A 13439-nucleotide genomic window follows, 5' to 3' on the forward strand; every position below is an offset into this window, starting at 1 on the left:
GGTGGGGAGGAAGAGGGGGTCGCGGCGGAGCTCCTGAGCTCAGCGGAGGGGCGAGGGGTGGCCGGTGACGGCTGCTATGGCGAACGGCGGCGATGGTGGTGTTCGGCCGTGAGAGAGAGAGCGAGGGAGAGGAGGGAAGAACCGCGGGAGAGTGAGAGAGAGCAGGGGGGAGGGCGTGGCGTCGTCCGGGGCATCGAGACGAGGAGGGGAGGGCAGGCAGGCAGGCGAGCAGGTGGCGTGGCGCGGTGGCGCGCGCGCGCGCCGGCCACACTCCCCTCCCTCTGTCGAGGACGAAGACGACAGAGGAGGGAGGCGGGCTGGGCCGCCTGCTGGCTGGGCCGGCCAGCTGGCTGGGCTGCACAGGGAGGAGCCCAGGTAAGCTCCTCCTTTTATTTATTTTTCTGTTTTCTAATTTCTGACATTTGTTTTGATTTAAATAATATATTAAATCATTTATTTACCTTATGCCAATTTTTGCAGGAGCTAGATATATTATTCCAGAGCTCCTTTATAAATGGCATAATATTTGGACATATATTAATATATATAAATAATATATTTCCAATGCAAATATTTATGCATTAATTCCAAATGCCCAAAATAAATACCTATGAGCTCTTAAAAATATTGGTTTGATTTTTATCTCTGTCCAATATTTTCAGAGAGCAACATGAGCATTTTCTTGGACCTTTTTGGAGAAATTTTTATTTGGATCATTTTCAGAAATGATTCTGAGGGTTTCACAGATCCCCATTTCAAGTTTCTGATGAAAGAGTAAACATGATGCAACACTCTTATGCATGACTAGCTAGGGTGTGACACAACCCAACATACGACACGGTCCCGATCGCCCCAACTGGGCACCACTACTGATCATCAGGGAAAGACACATAGTAACGGCGTGAGTCCTCGTCGAACTCCCACTTGAGCTCAAGCGCGTAATCTGGAACGGAGTCATCAGGCCCTGCATCTGGTTTGGAAGTAATCTGTGAGCCACAGGGACTCAGCAATCTCGCACCCTCACGATCATTAAGCTTATAGGTAAGGCAAGGTAATATGTGGAGCTGAAGCAAGCGACTAGCATATATGGTGGCTAACCTGTTCGCAAAAGAGAGCGAGAAGAGAAGGCAAAGCGCGAACGAAGAACTAGAGAACAACCTGCGCAAGCATTACTCCAACACCGTGTAAACTTTCCGGAATCCGCCGAGAAGAGACCATCACGGTAACTCACACAGTTGATTCATTTTAATTAAGTTAAGGTTCAAGTTATCTACAACCGGACATTAACAAATTCCCATCTGCCCATAACCGCGGGCATGGCTTTTGAAAGTTCAAATCCTTGCAGGGGAGTCCCAACTTAGCCCATGACAAGCTCTCACGGTCAACGAAGGATATACCTTCTCCCGAGACATTCCGATCAGACTCGGTATCCCGGTTCTACAAGACAACCCGACAAGTTAAAACCAGTCCAGCAACACCACCCGAATGTGCCGACAAATCCCGATAGGAGCTGCACATATCTTGTTCTCAGGGCACACTCAGATGAGCGCTCCATACAACTAAAACCAAACCTCGAGTTTCCCCGAGGGGGCGCTGCACATGACTCTAGTTTGGACCAACACTCAGAGGAGCACTGGCCCGGGGGGGTTTAAATAAAGATGACCCTTGGGCTCCGAAAACCCAAGGGAAAAAAGGCTAGGTGGCAAATGGTAAAACCAAGGTTGGGCATTGCTGGAGAAGTTTTATTCAAGGCGATTTGCCAAGGAGTTCCCATTATTACCCAACCGCGTAAGGAACGCAAAATCCGGGAACATAACACCGATATGACGGAAACTAGGGCGGCAAGAGTGGAACAAAACACCAGGCGAGAGGCCGAGCCTTCCACCCTTTACCAAGTATATAGATGCATTAAGATAACAAGATCATATAATGATATCCCAACAAGTAAATAATGTTCCAACAAGGAACGACATCCAATCTTCACCTGCAACTAGCAAGCGCTATAAGAGGGGCTGAGCAAAGCGGTAACATAGCCAATCAACGGATTGCTAGGACATGGTGGGTTAGAGGTTTGACATGGCAATTTGGGAGGCGTGATAAGAAAGTGGTAGGCATCGTAGCATAGGCATAGCAAAAGAGCGAGCATCTAGCAAAGCAAAGTTAGAAGTGATTTCGAGGGTATGATCATCTTGCCTGCAAAGTTGTCAGAGTTGACTGGATCCTAGAAAGCAAACTAAACGGACTCCTCGTTAGAGAACTCATCTCCCGGCTCTACCCAAACAAGACAAACAAGCAAGAGTAACACAATCAACCACGTGCAAAGCTCAAACAACATGATGCAAACATGGTATGCTATGCGGGATGCGAAATGTGATGCATATGCAAGATTTGACAAGGAATGAATGAACCTGGTCTCAACTTGGAAATCCAAGTGTGCCACTGGAAATGTGAGGTGATTTCGGTTGAAATTGATATAAAGAACACCGGAATCGGAGACACAGTTTGGAAATGGCAAGCAATTCAAATATGGCACCGGTCTGCGATATACAGCAAGTAGCCATCTAAATGCTACAAGTGAAACATTCTACAGCACCCAAACATGGCAACAAAATACATGGGAGGGATCCATTCATGAAACTTAACAAAATATGAACACTGAGCTACGGCCAATTCATCCATTAACAGGTTCAAACAAGCATGGCAAAAGTGCAATTGGTAAACAGGTTTCAGACTTAGTGAAATTAACACTTGTCTGGAATTTCAGATCAGGTAGCACACTTTGAAGCAAGAAAACTAGATGCTACAGGAACTTAACATGGCAAAGCAAGGCATGGAACGGAGCTACTCAAAGAGCTTAACAAAAGTCCCTTAGTGACCTTGAGCCAAAAGGGATCATAAAATACAATTGCAAGCATGTGAACATGGCAAAAACATAATCAGATCACAGACTTAGTGAAAAACTGGAGCATGCAAATCAGATATCAAGTAGGCATGTTTACAAGCTCGATGCACTCACTATAGAGCATGTCATGACAATCTAAGCTTACACCCATCAAGAATAAACAGTATACAAGCTAGACATGGCAAGAACAATAACATAGCATGCATGGATCAACTACAACATCCTCGGCAAAATTGCTAACAAGTAGACAATCTGCCCAGATTCACAAAATAGCAAAAGTAGAGCTCGATTGACTCAAGCTAGGGTGCTCCATAATTGCAAACAAAGACACGGATGGATAGAGCACTACAAGATTAACAAATCATCCTTACTGATTATCCTCAAAAGAGGCACGGTTCAGTAGGAAACAACATGAACATATGGCATATTGATAAAAACAGTCCAAGGACTTAGTGGAATTGCTAAGTCCCTGAAATCAGCATTAACAAATGCTCCACTTTGCAAGCTTGTGCTAGTCACCACACACATCAAAAAAATACATGGATTGCACCTCTGGAACGATGGCAAAGCATATAACAAAACTAATGTAGAGCTCAGGGGCATATCATGCACACAATAATCATGGCAAAAATGACAAATAGCTATTTGGAGCAGCAGATCTGACAATTAACTCAAATAGCACTCTTCCAACAGCATTTCGGGCATCAATATGAACTCAAATGAAAATGATGCAATGAGATGAAATGATGCGCTCTCTGAGATGAACATTTTGATATGCCATATTCCCAAAACGGATCTACGGATGAAAAGTTACGGCACGATGAACATGGCAATATAATCTGGGACTTGGGGAAAAAAGGTCAACCCTAGGGTTTACTGTTCACCCGGATCCGGATCCAGATCGGGCGACGCGCTCTTCGAGGATCGCCGGAGGTCGGCGCCGGAGTTTGGCGAGGAGCTCATCGGAGCCAGACTTGCCGTGGAGGAGGAGGGGGGTCGGTCGGCTGGGTCGCCGGAACGCGGTTGCCGGGGCGCCGCGGCGTCGGCCGGTGGGAGCGGCACGGTTGGGCGGCGCCGGAGCGAGGCGGCTGCGTCGGGCATCGATGGCGGCTACTCCGGCCGGCGAGGCGGCTCGGCCGCGAGGAGAAGAGGCGGCGGAGGTAGGAGAAGACCCGGGCGGCGGTGGAGGGTGCCCGGGCCGCGGGGGCCGGCCACGGGCCGAGCGGGCCCGCGCGGAGTCGGCGGTGATGTGGGGCGCCCGCTGCCATGTGGCGCGCCCCGGTAGGTCGGCAACGGCGGGCGGACAATGTCCGGACCGCGGGATTTTGTCCGGCGGCGGCGGGTGGAGATGGATCTAGGGTGTCGGGGAGAGGAAAACGAGAATTTCGGAGGGGGCGTATTTATAGGCATAGAGGGAGCTAGGAGTGTCCAAATGAGGTGCGGTTTTCAGCCACGCGATCGTGATCGAACGCTCTAGATGATGGAGAGGGTTTTGGTGGGTTTTGGGTCAAATTGGAAGGGTGTTGGGCTGCAACACACACGAGGCCTTTTCGGTCCCTCAGTTAACCGTTGGAGCATCAAACGAAGTCCAAATGGTACGAAACTTGACAGGCGGTCTACCGGTAGTAAACCAAGGCCGCTTGGCAAGTCTCGGTCCAATCTGGAAATGTTTAACCCCCACACACGAAAGAAAGGTAGAAATGACCACCGGAGGAGAATAGAGCGCCGGAATGCAAAACGGACAACGGGGAAAATGCTCGGATGCATGAGACGAACAACGTATGCAAATGCAATGCACATGATGACATGATATAAGATGCATGACAACGACAACAACACACGGAGACAAAAACCGAACCCGAGGAAATAAAATAACTTAGCGCCGGAAACGGCAAGAGTTGGATTACATATTAGGTAAATCATATCCGGGGTGTTACAACTGCAAAGGAACCTTCAGCGGATCCATCCACCCTATCTGGCTTCACTTGTGCTAATCCCATTGTTATTGATGAATCCTTTGATGCAAACTATAAACTGTTTAAGAATCAGAATGGTGAAGTGTTTGCCAGGTATATTGGTACTAACTGCAGGAATGGGCCGCCTATGAAGAAAGTCTGGGTGCCGAAAAGATGTTTGGAGAATCTTCCTGTGAATGTCGTCATGACACCACAAGTGAAGAAGACAAATCCCAGACCACAGGCTTCATATGGCCCAAAGGCTCCATACAGACAGAGGACTCACCTGAGTCGCACTAACGCAAATGTTTTGCAGGGGAAACCTTACTCAGGCCTATGAATATGAGCGCGTTTCATCAAACCGCCATGTCCATAAGACCAAAAACTATTCTGCTTATCCTTATGAGTACTATTGTCCACCTGCAAGACTTTTTGCTAGGGCCTCAAAGCCAAAGTTCTTAGATGCTGCACTTAGACTCACTGCTTCGAAGCCACCCTTGAAGATGTGGGTGGCTAAGAAAGCTTAACTCTCTTTTGCCGGGAAAGGTCTCCAGCCGAAAACCAAAATCGTCTGAAGCTACTGCTGGGGACCTTAAACATCTTGTAGGGCGCAAGATCAAATGCCCAAATGGTGTTATTATGTACTTTGTTCCTGAGTCGCTTGCCACTTTCCCTATCAGTCCTAACCTCGATCTAAGCTTTCATAATCCACGTGCTCGTCAAATGTTTATGCTTCACAATTCTCTTCGTGAAGCCTATCCCCCTAACTGCACTGTAGGGTACGACACCAGCTGCTTCAGAATGGATTATTGATAGTGGGTGTACTAATCACATGACTAGTAAGCGAAGTCTTCTCATGGACTCAACCTTACGTCCATCTGACAAAAGTCACATCAAATTTGCTGACACTAGTAAAAGCAAGGTATTGGGTCTAGGTAGAGTTGCAATCTCAAAGAATCAACACATGGATAAAGTCATGCTTGTTGAATCCCTTGGTTTTAACTTAATGTATGTCTCAATGCTTTGCGATTTAAACATGATTGTGATATTTGGAAAATATTGTTGCCTTGTTCTAATGGAATCTGACAAGTCTCTAGTGTTTGAAGGGTATCGGAAAGATGATTTGTACATGGTAGATTTCTCAGCAGGACCACAACTTGACGTATGTCTTCTAGCAAAAGCTTCTGCATGCTGGCTCTGGCATCGGAGGCTAGGGCATGCTGGCATGAGGAACCTCCACACCCTTGCAAGGAAGAAGCATGTCATAGGCATCGAGGGCGTCAAGTTCAAGAAGGATCACTTATGCGGTGCCTGTGAAGCAGGAAAGATGACGAGGGCCAAGCATCCCTCGAAGACAATCATGACAACGACTCAACCCTTCGAACTGCTCCACATGGATCTTTTTGGTCCCACTCATTACTCAACTCTTACTACTGCTGCTTGTCTCTATGGCTTTGTCATTGTTGATGATTATTCAAGATATACTTGGGTGCATATAATCCTCTACAAGACTCCAGTGCAGGATGTCTTCAGACGCTTCGCCAATCGAGCAATGAACAACTATGGTGCCAAGATAAAGCACATCAGAAGTGACAATGGCACTGAATTCAAGAACACTGGCCTAGATACATATCTTGATACCTTAGGCATCACACATGAATTCTCAGCTCCGTACACACCACAGCAGAATGGCGTCGTCGAACGCAAGAACAGAACACTTATTGAAATGGCCCGGACGATGCTTGATGAATACAAGACTCCAAGAAAATTCTGGCCGGAAGCCATTGATACTGCATGCCATATCATTAACCGTGTTTATCTTCACAAGCTTCTGAACAAGACATCCTATGAGCTCCTTGCTGGCAAGAAGCCAAATGTCAGTTACTTCAGGGTATTTGGCGCCAGGTGCCGGATCAAGGATCCACATCACACTTCAAAATTTGCACCGAAAGAACATGAAGGCTTTATGCTTGGATATGGAAAGGATTCGCACTCCTACAGAGTCTTCAACCTTTTTCATTATAAAGTGGTTGAAACAGTGGATGTGCGGTTCGATGAGACTAACGGCTCACAAAGAGAGCACCTGCCAAATGTGCTAGATGAAGTTCCATCCAGTGAATCAATCAAACTTATGGGAACTATAGAAATCATACCATATGAATCTTAGCCTGAAGAGGAACTTATCATCTCCGCACCTAATCAAACTGAAGACAATGCTCAGCCTAAAGACAATCCTTCTAATGATGGCAAGGATCAGCAAGAGCAAAATCTTCGTCCTGTACATCCTCGTGTTGCAAATGAAGTACAGATTGAGAGAATAATTGATAGCATCAATGCACTAGGTCCACTCACTCGTTTAAGGGCAACACATCTAGCAAATTTCTGTGGGCACTTCGCATTCGTCTCAATATCTGAACCCAAGAAAGTTGAAGAAGCCTTCATGGAACCTGAATGGATTCAAGCTATGCAAGAAGATCCTCAACAGTTTGAGCTGAATAATGTATGGGAACTGGTTAAGCGTCCTGATCCTCGCAAGCACAATATAATAGGCACCAAATGGATATATCACAACAAGCAAGATGAGCATGGTCAAGTTGTTAGAAACAAAGCTTGTCTCGTTGCTCAAGGGTACACTCAAGTTGAAGGGATTGACTTTGATGAAACATGTGCTCCTGTGGCTAGACTTGAAGCCATACGCATACTGCTGGCCTATGCAAAATCATCATAACATTCTTCTGTATCAAATGGTTGTGAAGAGCGCTTTTCTCAATGGCAAGATTGAAGAAGAAGTGTATGTTGCACAACCACCTGGCTTTGAAGATCCAAAACATCCTGACATGGTGTACAAGCTCAACAAGGCACTGTATGGCCTCAAACAAGCCCTCGGGCTTGGTATGACACACTCAAAGACTTTCTGAAGAGCAAAGGCTTCAAATCTGGTTCCCTCGACCCCACTCTCTTCACGAAGACATATGATGGTGAACTGTTTGTGTGCCAAATATATGTGGATGACATTATCTTCGGCTGCACCAATCGGAAATACAGTGAAGAGTTTGGATATATGATGCAAGAGCAATATCAGATGTCCATGATGGGTGAGCTGAAGTTCTTCCTTGGTCTTCAAATACGTCAGCAACGCAATGGCATCTTCATATCTCAAGAGAAGTACCTCAAAGATTGCCTGAAGAAATTTGGGATGCAAGACTGCAAAGGCTCCATGACGCCAATGCCAGCCAAACATCATCTGGGTCCCGACGACAATGGTAAAGAGTTCGATCAAAAGGTATATCGCTCCATGATTGGTTCTTTACTTTATCTATGTGCATCTAGGCCAGATAGTATGCTTAGTGTTTGCATGTGTGCTCGATTCCAAGCGGCACCAAAGGAATCGCATCACTTAGCTGTGAAGCGAATTCTTCGATATTTGGCTTACACCCCAACACTAGGATTATGGTATCCAAAGGGCTCAGAGTTTGATCTAGTTGGATTCTCGGATGCTGATTATGCTAGTGACAAGGTGGATCGCAAGTCTACATCAGGCACATGTCATTTTCTGGGACGATCACTTGTATGTTGGTCTTCAAAGAAGCAGAACTGTGTATCTCTCTCCACTGCTGAATCTGAATACATTGCTGTTGGATCTTGCTGCGCTCAGCTTCTGTGGATGAAGCAAACACTCAAAGACTATGGCATTCATCTGAAGCAAGTGCCACTCTACTGCGACAACGAAAGCGCCATCAAGATTGTCAACAACCCAGTTCAGCACTCGAAGACAAAGCACATTGAAATTCGTCATCACTTTCTCAGAGATCATGTTGTGAAGGAAGATATTGATATCATACACGTCAACACTGAAGAGCAATTGGCAGATATCTTCACCAAGCCCTTGGATGAGAAGAGATTTTGCAAGTTACGGTGTGAGCTAAATATCTTGGAATCCTCAAATGTCCTGTGATCAGGCACACATCCTAACACTTATGCATATTGATGACTTAGATGTGCAACACACGAAGTAAAGTATATCTTCAATCAATGAAGACATACATTCTAAGTGTGAATACATTAATGTGGAATTTGACTTCGGAGCGCCATGATAATTGTGCGACGTGTCTGGGTCTAATACTTCCTATATGGTGGGTAACGCCACCACCAAATTCTTCTGTTTGAAGTGTTTTACCCATGGCGTTACATTTGCTATGTCTTCACATTTTGTTTGTCTTCATTCTCAACTTGTCTTCATGATTATCTTCACTATGTTGATGTGATTGTCTTTCTCATATATATATATATATATATATATATATATATATATATATATATATATATATATATATATATATATATATACTAGTGTTCTGTCCTCTACAACATTCACTTATAGCTATGTCTTCTTGTTGAATCTTTTGAACTAAGTGAATGTGATTGGACCCTAACCTCTCTATGCTTTCTATCTCAAACTCTATCTCTCCAAATCATATGCATTCTCTTGAAACTGTCGAATGTCTTCTCTGCGTCCTTGTCAGCAGAAGATACAGAGACAAACATTAAGTCCGCTTTCAATGCTAATTCCTTTCACCTGAAACCCGGTGAAGTGGGAACGACCACCCGACAATCCAGCCGTGCATGGGAACGTGGAACAACCTTCGATATGTTGCATGATGGCCACGTGTCCTTCAGATGTGAATCGCCAGGGGCACCTGTGTAATAACATGTGCCATCCCTGACCCTATAAATACACGCCTCACCACAGTCATTATCCTTTCTTCCACTCTCGCACAAACCCTAGCGCCACCGCTAGCCCTCGACGACGCCGGTGACAAAGCGCTTAGCTGCCGCGACCTCTCCGACGTCGTCTTCACGTCGGCCGCGGACATCATCTTCTCCGCCGTCGCCGTAGGTGTCCTCCGTCACCAAGTTAGGGCACGGACGATCGAACTGCTTGGCCTCCTCTTCCACTCCGTCTAGCAGTTCTTCGTGTGGTAAATAAAACTTCCTTTTTACGGCCCCTTTGATCCTATAGACTCATCACTTTCTGCCACAAGAAGTTTCTATTCACATAAGTTGGGTCTATTTCATACCGCATCTCATAATATGCCTAGTATGTTCACTTATGCTTCACAAAGTAGTTAGATTCCTCACTTGTACTTATTCGTGGATTCGTACAAATCTGGAACCAACTCTCTATCTATGAGTGAATGTCTTCGCACTATGAGGTCAGTGTCCTCTAAACTGATTTATCTTCAAAATCTTCTGAGAATGCATATGACCTCTTCCCCTTCCCTCGCACCTTAATGCTGTCACAGGTACATGTCCGTGGGAGAATCCCTTGGTTCTCATAGTCTGCATTCATTTGCAGAATTCTTACAACATCATATAAATTCTCCCGAAACCAGTTCTTATTTGTCCAGCAAGTGAAAGCCTTTGAAGCCTTTGAACGTGTGGAAGCCATTCAGTTTGAAGTTCATGGCTGCAGAGAAATCAGTAAGGAAGGGTGGCAGACAGTGTCGTGGGGGAACGTCAAGAGATTTTCCTGATGACCTCTCATAGCTTTACAAGACAGATCCTGAAGAGGATTACAATCAGCGCAAAACCCGAATCCAATGGATTCGAAGATATTGGGCAGAACAATGGTTCAAGTACAGGTTTGTAACCCAGGAATATGCTGAGAAAAATGCCATCAAGCGACCATGGGGAGACATCCTATACAGAAATCTTCAACCCAGGTCCAAAGATGAAGCCATTGAACAAGGCTTCTATCCCTGCATGGTCCGTGGACCACAGCCTGCAGATGCACACCCATCGTCATTGCTATGGTGTCATGACGACAATCTGTTCAAGCGCAACTTCCAGTTTGCCAAGAATTCGGGCAAGCAAAACAAGAAGTCATGGGGACTTGACTTCAACCCTGGCCCTTCTGCACCCCGTGCCGATGGCACCCACGAAGCTGAACCCAATCTTGTTGGGCCCTTCTACAACCTGGAAGGTCTCATCACTCATATCATGGTTCAAGGGACAGCCGTGGATGAGCCTGCAGATGACGCTGAATCTGATGAAGCGCCTGCACCGCCAAAGCCAAAGAAACTGAAGAAGCCTAAAGCTTCAAAGCCTGCCTCAACACCAAAAATCTCACGGGCAAAGCCACTGGCTACTGCACCTCCTGAAGACAGTGTGCAGTCTGAAGATTTGTCACGCATCTCCAAGCCCTCGAGAGTAAAGATGCCTTTGCAACACACCAGCCAAGAACTGACTGCTGCTGCTATTCTGCGCAACGACGTCATTGATCTGTCCAGCGATGAAGATCTTGCAGATGACGCTCTTGAGCAACTGATCAAGAGCAAAGAAGAAGTAGAAATCTTCAATGATTTGCCTCTCTTTGACGTGGCAATCATCCACAACTTCATTGATGAGTGGTTTGACACGCCCAACCTCAGCTTTGAAGATCTGCAACTTCCAATTGGCCTCAGTGTCGCCTTCCATGGCGCCATTGCTTCAGATCTAGCTCTAGCTCAGCGCATCGTTGAACTGAAGCAAAAGATCGACTTTGAGAAAGCTCAGTTCAAGAAGCACATGGCCAAGCTCAGCGTGCAAGAGGTGAAAAACTTCAAGATTATGCTGCACGAGCTCAAGGAAGCCTTTCTCAAAAAACCTGCAGAAGCTGAAGGTTCTCGTGAACGCATGAAGAGCCTGGCTGACAAGTGTGTGCAAGTCTACAATAAGGCTGAGAAGCGCAAGGCTCTTGGTCGTCCTGGCATCGATCCCAGGATGGCTGCAAAGAAGAAGAAGAAGAAGCCAGCTGTGGCCGAACCCGAAGCACCAAGGCAAGAAGCACATCCCATTGTCTTGCCAGCCAGCATGACTGGCTCGAAGCCGAAGGTCAGGTCAACCGCTTCAGAACTGAAGAAGACGATGACTGCTGAGGATGAAGCGAGAAAGAGGAAACATCCTGAAGCCTCTGATGCTGCTCCCTCCAAGAAGAAGCGCAAAACCAAGAAGGATCGGGCTGCTCCCACAGAGCCCTTAGTTGTTAAACCTATCTCAATGGTTCGCCCTGCATCTGAACATCAAGAGCGCCACTGATTGTCCATGAGCTTGCTTCCACAGAGGCTCATGAAGCTGAAGACATTCCAGCAGTTGATTCCACCGCTGCTGAAGACATTGGTCACCATGAAATGTTGAAGATGATGTAGTTCTTCCTCAGATCGAGCACCAACTGGTATCATCGCCTGTGCTTACGCACAGCGAACTCATTAGCATTGGTCGTCCTCTGACGCCAATTGCTCAGGATGCATCATGGACTGATCACCCACAACAACAAGACACCCCGAGTACTCCCCAACAACAAGTCACACCACCCCGGCAAGAAGAAGGAGATGACTTTGAGGCCCAGCCAACTCCATCTCCAAAGGCATCGCCAGCGTTACGCAGGCTTCGCAAAGGACCAAGGTCTCAAGTCCCTCTTTCAAGCGTTCTAGAAGGAGAAGTGCCCCACCAATCTATTGCACGTCAAGTGTTTCCAGATGCCACTCCTACTGTGAATGTCTCCGAGTCTGAGGCTAAAGCTGCTGAAGACATTCCGGCTGCATCAGCCGACGACACACAAGAAGAAGAACGTGTCCCTACTCCCCCCATTACTAAAGAAGCTGTTCTCGAGGAGAACGTGTCTGTGCCCGACCCTCCAGCTCATTAAGTGGAGGTTGAGAATCTTGAGGCTGCCACCCCAACACAAATGAAGCCAATGACGTAGTCATGGCTGAAGCAAATGTGGAGCCTACACCAACCAATGTGCCAGAAGCCAATGAAGCCAATGATGCAACTACTCCTGAAGCCTCTGTTGTGCAGCCTAATGCCTCTGTTGCCACTGCTCCTATTCCTGCACCTGCTGCTGGTCCTCAGTTTGACTATCACGTTGAGCACAGGCCTCAGGTACTGAAGCCAATGCCAAGGTTGCCCAGGTTTCCAGGTCCTGCATTGGCACCCGGATCTTTTAATGTCAACGGCTTCAAAGCAGACAACACCTTTTTCAATAGCGCCAAGAACCCCTACTCAAGGGAAAGAATATCTTCTGATCGGTTCTGGAGCTATCCGCAGCGAAGTTATTACTCATGCATTCTGTACAATCAAGGTCGCATTTTCCCTCATATGCGTCTTGACACTGAAGCCATAACTGGTCTGCCTTGCTTGGAAGAAGTTCTGGATTGCTTCAAAGAGTCTGGATTGTTGCCGTTCGTCACCGACAAAGAGCACTAGAACGAAGAATTGCTGCTCCAATTCTATGCCACTCTTCACATTCGTGGCTACAACAGAGATCCGAAGACTTGGGTCCTTGAGTGGATGACCGGCAATGTTCATCACGAAGCCAAAGCCTTTGATATCATTGAGCTCACTGGTCTGCCCACTCCTGGAGATCTTTATGAACCTGGTTGTCAGCTTCATAGTGCAGCTATGGAGAGCATCTTTCAGAAGCATGAACCAAACATGAGTCGGATGCTTAGCATGATGAAGCCTTTGCCTCCAGATGCTGCATATCCTAAGGAGTTCTTTGTTGAAGACCTTGAGTATCTGCCACGCACTATCTATCACAT

This window comes from Triticum dicoccoides, chromosome 4A (genome assembly GCF_002162155.2).
Source record: "Triticum dicoccoides isolate Atlit2015 ecotype Zavitan chromosome 4A, WEW_v2.0, whole genome shotgun sequence".
NCBI lineage: Eukaryota > Viridiplantae > Streptophyta > Magnoliopsida > Poales > Poaceae > Triticum > Triticum dicoccoides.